This window comes from Cebus imitator, unplaced genomic scaffold (genome assembly GCF_001604975.1).
Source record: "Cebus imitator isolate Cc_AM_T3 unplaced genomic scaffold, Cebus_imitator-1.0 Scaffold45, whole genome shotgun sequence".
Taxonomy (NCBI): domain Eukaryota; kingdom Metazoa; phylum Chordata; class Mammalia; order Primates; family Cebidae; genus Cebus; species Cebus imitator.
This window is the reverse complement of record NW_016107360.1, coordinates 11552982-11560197: the sequence shown is the minus strand read 5'-3', so window position 1 is coordinate 11560197 and position 7216 is coordinate 11552982.

Below are 7216 nucleotides of genomic sequence, written 5' to 3'. Positions count from 1 at the left end.
CAAGACTGTCTCAAAAAATTAATTAATTAATTAATTAAAGGTAAAATGTGACCCGATTCATTCTTTAAAAAATTACTAATACATATATCTCAGAAAAAGGGAAATGAATTCAGAAGAAAGGTAAGGGAAGCCAGCAGCAATAGTGAGCAAAGATTATCAGTTTTAAGTGTTACTAATGCTAAATAAATATTGGCTTACAATAACCAGGTAGAAATAAAACGCTTGATTAAAATGTAGAAAATTGAAGAGGAGGATGTAGAAGGAAGTTTAAGCATGGCTACTTTCTTGTATTATTTAGGAGATGGGTAAAAATATTGATTGTCCTTAGACTTTGTTAGAATGACGTTTGAAATTTAAGTTTTACCACCAAGAGAATACAGAGTAAGGCATAGGCTACCATGGCCCAGTGTGAGTTCCTATGTCCCAGGGAGCCCTCATAACTGTTTATCTTGCTCTCTTCTTATTGTAATCCTCCAGCACTGGCAACCTGGCTCAATAAACATTGAGCAAATTAAACAATTGGGAATGGGAATGGGAAGGATAAAATACAACTGTGAACTAACTGAGTCACATAGGTGCTCTATACTCAAATCCTGACAGACCCCTGGCTAAAATGCCATAGTTGTCACTCTTAAAGAGCAGAGAACAGGCCAGGCACAGTGGCTCACACCTGGAATCCCAGCACTTTGGGAGGCTGAGGCAGGAGGATAACTTGAGCCCATGAGTTCAAGATCAGCCTGGGTAACATAAACAGATCCTGTCTCTACACAAATAATAAAAAATATTAGCCAGGTGTGGTGGTGCATGCCTGTGGTCCCAGCTACTTGGGAGACTGAGGTAGGAGGATCACTTGAGCTTGGGAGGTTGAGGCTGCAATGAGCCATGATCCCACCACTGCAGTCGAGCCTGGGTGGCAGAGCAAGATGCCATCTCCAAAAAAGTGAAACATTTTAAAAAGCAGAGAATGGTTTAGCAGCTTCTCAAAATGCTAAACCTGCAGTTACCATATGAGATAGCATTTCCACTCTTATACCCACACACCATGAGAAAAAATATCCACACAAAAACTTGTAAGTGAATGTTCCTAGCAGCATTTTTCCCAATAGGCAAAAAGTGTAAATGCCCCAGATGTTCATCATATGATGAATGGATAAACAAAGTGCAGCTATTCACACAATGGAACGTTAGACAACCATCAAATGGAATGAAGTACTGACACATACTGCAACATAATGAACCTTGAAAACATGCTAAGTGGAAGAAGCCAGACACAAAACAGCACGTATTGCACAACTCCATCTATCTGAAATATCTAGAACAGGCAAATCACAGAGTTAGAAATTAAATTCATAGCTACCAAGGATTGAGGAGTAGGCAAAATGGGGAGTAATTGCTAAATAGGCATGAAATTTTTTCGGGGGGGGCCTGGCGTGGTGGCTCACACCCGTAATCCCCACACTTTGGGAGGCTGAGACAGGCAGGACACGAGGTCAGGTGTTCGAGACCAGCCTGGCCAACATGATGAAACCCTATATCTACCAAAAATACAAAAATTAGCCAGGCGTGTTAGCACGTACCTGTAATCCCAGCTACTTGGGGAGGCTAAAGCAGGAGAATTCCTTGAATCTGGGAGGCGGAGGTTCCAATAAGCTGAGATCACGCCACTGCACTCCACCCTGGGGGACAGAGTGAGACTCCATCTAAAAAAAAAAAAAAATTTCCTTTTGGGATATTGAACCTGTTCTAAAATTAGATTTTGGTGATGGTTGCACAACTCTGAAAATATTAAAAAACATTGAACTGTGCACTTTCAGTGGGTGAACTATACATGAATTGTATCTCAAAAAGTTATTTTAAAAAAACTACCTAGCCTGGAATGGTGGCTCAAGCCTGTAATCTCAGCCACTAGGGAGGCTGAGAGGGGAGGATTACTTGAGGCAGGGGTTTGAGACCAGCCTGGGCAACCCTGTCTCTATAATTTTTTTTTAATTAGCTGGGCATGGTGATACGCACCTGTAGTCCCAACTACTTGGGAGGCTGAGGCAGGAAGGATTTCTTGAACCCTGGAATTCAAGTCTGCAGTGAGCTATGATTGTACCACTGCACTCTATTGCCAAGGCAATAGAGTTAGACCCTGAGACCCTGGCTCTAAAAAAGAAAAAAGAAAACAACCTAGATTTTCCCCTGCCCAAAGCACACTACCAAAAGATCTCAGATTAAATTGCAAAAAAGAAATAGAGGCCAGGTGTGGTGGCTCAAGCCTGTACTCCCATCACTTTGGGAGGCTGAGGCAGGCAAATCACGAGGTCAGGAGTTTGAGACCAGCCTGGCCAACATAATGAAACCCTGTCTCTACTACAAATACAAAAAATTAGCAGGGCATGATGGCACGTGTGTGTAGTCCCAGTTACTCGGAAGGCTGAGGTAGGAGAATTGCTTGAACCCAGGAGACAGAGGTTGCAGTTAGCCAAGATCACACCACAGCACTCCAGCCTGGGCAACAGAGCAAGACACCCTCTCAAAACCAAACAGACAAACAAATGAAACAAACAAACAAACTTACTAAAAACAAAGAAAGATAGAGAATATTGTTTCTGACCTTGAAATAAACATTAGTAGTTTACTTCATGTATAAGTTTTAATGTATCTTGAAATGTATTTAATGCATATTTCAAAACAAAAAAGCGAAGAAGACCTAAACTAATAGATATCTCTCTTCCCAGCAAACCATAGCTAACTCCATGGGACACATGGCCTGCCGCTTAGCTTGTGAAATTGAATGAGGCTGGGCCAGACCTGGCAGCAAGTACTACTCTGTATCTATATTTTAACTATGAGAGCGCAAGTCAAGTCATAAACCTACATTTCCATAGATCCCAGACAAAAATAAACACAGACTATTATTTCTAATCCTTCCTCTCTGCTTTTCTCAGAGTGCTGATTAGATTGCATATTCTATGAAAGGATGAGTTCAATCTTTTCAAAAGTATTTCTTCACGGGTTCATCTGTGATTAAGGGTACAGTTTTTCCCATTTGAAAGCTGCATGATCCAGCTGTTCTTTTTGTCTGCTACAACTTCTTGCTAACCTTTCTGGAACTAAAGAGAGGAAAATAATGTTTAATTATAGTGACCTAAACATGTCCCTCCCAAATGAGAAGAGGGTCTTTTGTATGTATACCCAAGATAATAGCTTTTTTTAACCAGTAGTGATCTGTCATTCTAATTCTCTGTTTATAATTTCAAAGGTTGTTACGTATTTTATCTTTTAGGTCTTTAAAAATTCCATCCATTTTGGCTAATGTAAAATGTCATACATGGAGGCCTGATAAGTTGAGAGCTAAATGTTTTAAGACCTCTCAAGTAATAATCACTAAGTACTTAATTTTAAAACATACACCATTCATTTGCGTCTGCAGGATAAAATGCCTATCACGGAGTCACACCATTGGCACCAGGCCAGATTTTTCATCTTGGACCTTTTGTAGACTTGGACTCCTCAAGCCACTAGCTGTCTCCCTGGGCCTCCCCGTTTCTGCCTTTCAAGGTACCTGGAGGACCACTATATATAAAAACGAGGCAGAAAAAGTCTTTCTCCTTCTGCACAGAAATACAGAGAAGTCATTTCTCAGTGATCATCTAGGTCACCTGCAGGGCAGTCAAGGCTGTGTGAGAAGCTGCTCCTGCCTGGGTCCCTGCAGCTCCTGCTGGAAAGGCTGTCCAGAACACCCTGGGGAATTCTTGTTCAAAGGGTCCAGGTCAACACTGTCCGAATCCCCAGGGATCCCCCCTACACTCACAGGCTGGCTGATTTCCAAGAACTACCAATGCCCAGCCCTGTCCTAGAGGCAACCAATTTAATTTATATCAAAAAGAAAATTTTTAAAGCTTGTCACATAATCCAAAATAATCAAATGACATATGGACTTGAGTCAATGAATAGCTCTCATACAGGAAACAAGGCAGGCAGACCTGCTGACTGGCTGGGGTCTGTCTGAAATCTGAATTCAAGTTTAATGGGAAAATCAACTTCTCTCTTGGTGAAAGGACAGGGAAGTCAGGCTAGTATTTACTAGGCTATGGATCTCCAAGTTTCAACCACAGGAAAAGTTCAAACAGGAAAGCAAAATTCTTTCTAGACAAAAAAACTATTCTCATAATGAATATAAGCTTAAATGAAAAAAGGAAGGTGCTGAATGATATCTAAGTGTACCAACTTTTGGTTTACGAAAAATTAGGATTAGAAATAAATGTTCCTACTTGCTTGATTTTGCATAAAGAAATTCTGAAAGGATACACTAGTAACTGATAAAAGCAGTTACTTGGTTTGGGGGTAGAGAATAGGACGACAGAGAACAGGAGTAAGAGCTGGCCTTTTGCATATGTGTTTTTATTACTCTTTAACCCTGTGTGAGGAAATGCTCTAGGTGCTATGTGAAGCATAAGGAGAGAAAATTGATACCTTACGAAGCTTACATTGAGTGAGAGACAACAAATATAAACACAAAAAATAAGTACATTAGATGATCATAAAAATAAAAAAGTAGAGAAGGGTAAGGGGGCTCGGGGAGTTAGGAGGGGAACCGTTTGCAGTAATTTCAAAAGGTGGTTGAGGAGGCTCATCAGGGTTAGGTCTGCACTGACTTGTGGGAGGTGACAGGAGCAGAAATATGAATCTGTAGGGGAAGAATGTGCCAGGCAGAGGGAACAGCTTTGGCAGTGGGTCTCAGCTGAGGACAATTTTGCCCCCTCAGGGACATCAGAGATGAGTGAAAACATGTTTGCTTGTCATGACTGCAGGGGATGCTGCTAAACATCCCACAATCCACAGGACAGCCCCCACAACAAAGAACTATACAGTCCAAAATGTCAGTAAGAGCTACTGTGAGTACATCTACCCAGTAACTGCCTGTCCAGTCTCGGACTGACATCACCCTTGTTATTGATCCTTGTAGCCAAAAATAATCATTTCAAAACCATGATGTAATCCTCTTCATTTTTGCTTTAAAATCTTGTACATTATTTTACCTCCTTGAATATGCACATAGTTTACTATGGCACATATTCCCATTGCAATGCCCTATTGCCAAGTAAATATGTTTTTTATAACACCCTATTGCAAAAATATTTATTCAGGAGTAGGACTTTGCAAGAGGGGAACTGCAATGCCCTCTGTTTGTCATTCAGGTTGACAGATCACAAGGCTATTTCAACAGTGCTCATACTTCCTCTTATCCTGCACAGCAGTATTTGTCCTTCCTTTCATTCCTCCACTCCACCATCTCTAGCACCATTACAAAGCATAGCTTCACAACAATTGTGGAAACTACCATTGCTTGGGGCTCCACTGGGTTCTTAGTTAAGAATGGAGAAAAATTCAAAAACAGAATACTACCTTGTCAATAGCTATACCTTGGTTTGTGGGAGTAGGGTCAAAGAAAAATGGGAAAGATGGAAGCAAATCAAAATAATGAAGAGGGAGGTGGTTTTCTTTCCTTTTCAAGGAAAAAGAGAGATTGGTGTGCCTGCAGAGGTGAAAAGCAGAATGGGGACTTCAAGTCTTCCACCTCTGTTGACCCAGTCAGTGATCAGAGACTCTAGACGCATCCAGCAGTTTCCTGTCCTTTTCAGTCTCCTTGCAACTGTTTTCCCATTAGTGGCTACCTAGTAATTGTTCTGTAATTGTTCAACAGAACCCCTGCAAAACAGAACTGAATGACATGAAGACTTTTCTCAGCATTTCTTCAACCAGACTGTCTACTGGTAGGCAGGAAAACATAAGGTATATTTGAGTAACAGTGACTGGTTTGATTTAACTGGAATATCACTCAGGTTTAAGAGAGTAATGAACAATAAAATTGGTTGCTGGGGTGATATTAAAATACTTAATAACCACTATGGTTATAAAAATGAATATATAAATTGACATATTTCGGACACCTAAAAATACAACCCCTTGTAATCACAAGTGGACTAAATTAGATGTGCGTGTGGAGCCATATGGCAGTCATTAAGAGCACAAGCATTAGTGTCACGTCAACCCGGTTTCAACCCTGTCCCACACTAATTTTTACCAGCTTTGAGACCTTAGACCAATTACTGAAGTGCTTGAGCCCCAGTTTCTACAACCATAACATGAGGATGATGACTACATATCGCCTCAACAATATCCCTCACAGAAATGTTGAGAGGATTAAAAATATAATGTAAGTAAAATACAAGGCCTAGCAATAGGAAGCATTCCAGAAGGCTCGTATTATTAACACTGAAATAATTATTTTGCATTCTTTGTATGCCAAGATAATAAACTTCTCAGTTATTTCTTATAATTTTTGTCATTACCATTGTCATTACCAATATTTGCTTTTACAACAATTACCTGAGTAAGGACTTTCTGTCTGAATTATCTGGATAACTGTGTGGCTTTGGCTAGAATGATCTGCTCAGAGATGTTAGGAGGCAGCTCCCTGTGGGCTGTCTCAAGGTAGGATTAATAAAAGCCAGCATCCAGATGAGGATGCTGATTTCCATAATGCTGGAAAATGGAAGTGTTCTATCTTTGTACAGAGACATAAATAAAGGGGGAATATATTTTTAATGAGCCATTTTAAAATGAAGTAAACATAAATAATAATTAATTGAAAAAAAAGCTCCAAGATCTTGTGTTAAATCAGAAAAACAAGGTATGGGGGGCCAGGCGCGGTGGCTCACACCTATAATCCCAGCACTTTGGGAGGCCGAGGGAGGCAGATTGCTTGAGGCCAGGAGTTCAAGACTAGCCTGGCCAACATGGCAAAACCCTGTCTCTACTAAAAATACAAAAATTAGCCAGGCATGGTGGTGGGTGCCTGTAATCCCAGCTACTCAGGAGGCTGAGGCAGGTGGATCACTTGAACCTGGAAGGCAAAGGTTGTAGTGAGCCGAAATTGTATCACTGCACCCCAGCCTGGGTAACGGAGCGAGACTCTGTCTCAAAAAAAAAAAAAAAAAAGAAATTCTCACATGTATATTATATTTAAGAACATGTTAAATGTTCACAGCAGTATTGTTTATCAATAGGAAAAGTGACAAAAATAATCTATAGTGTAATTATGTATTGTAATACTACACAGCAGTCAAAATGAATGAACTAGATGTGCATTTATCAATGTGAATAAAATTCAAAAATATAATATTGAATATTTTTTTTTTTTTTTTTTTTTTTTTTTTTTTTTTTT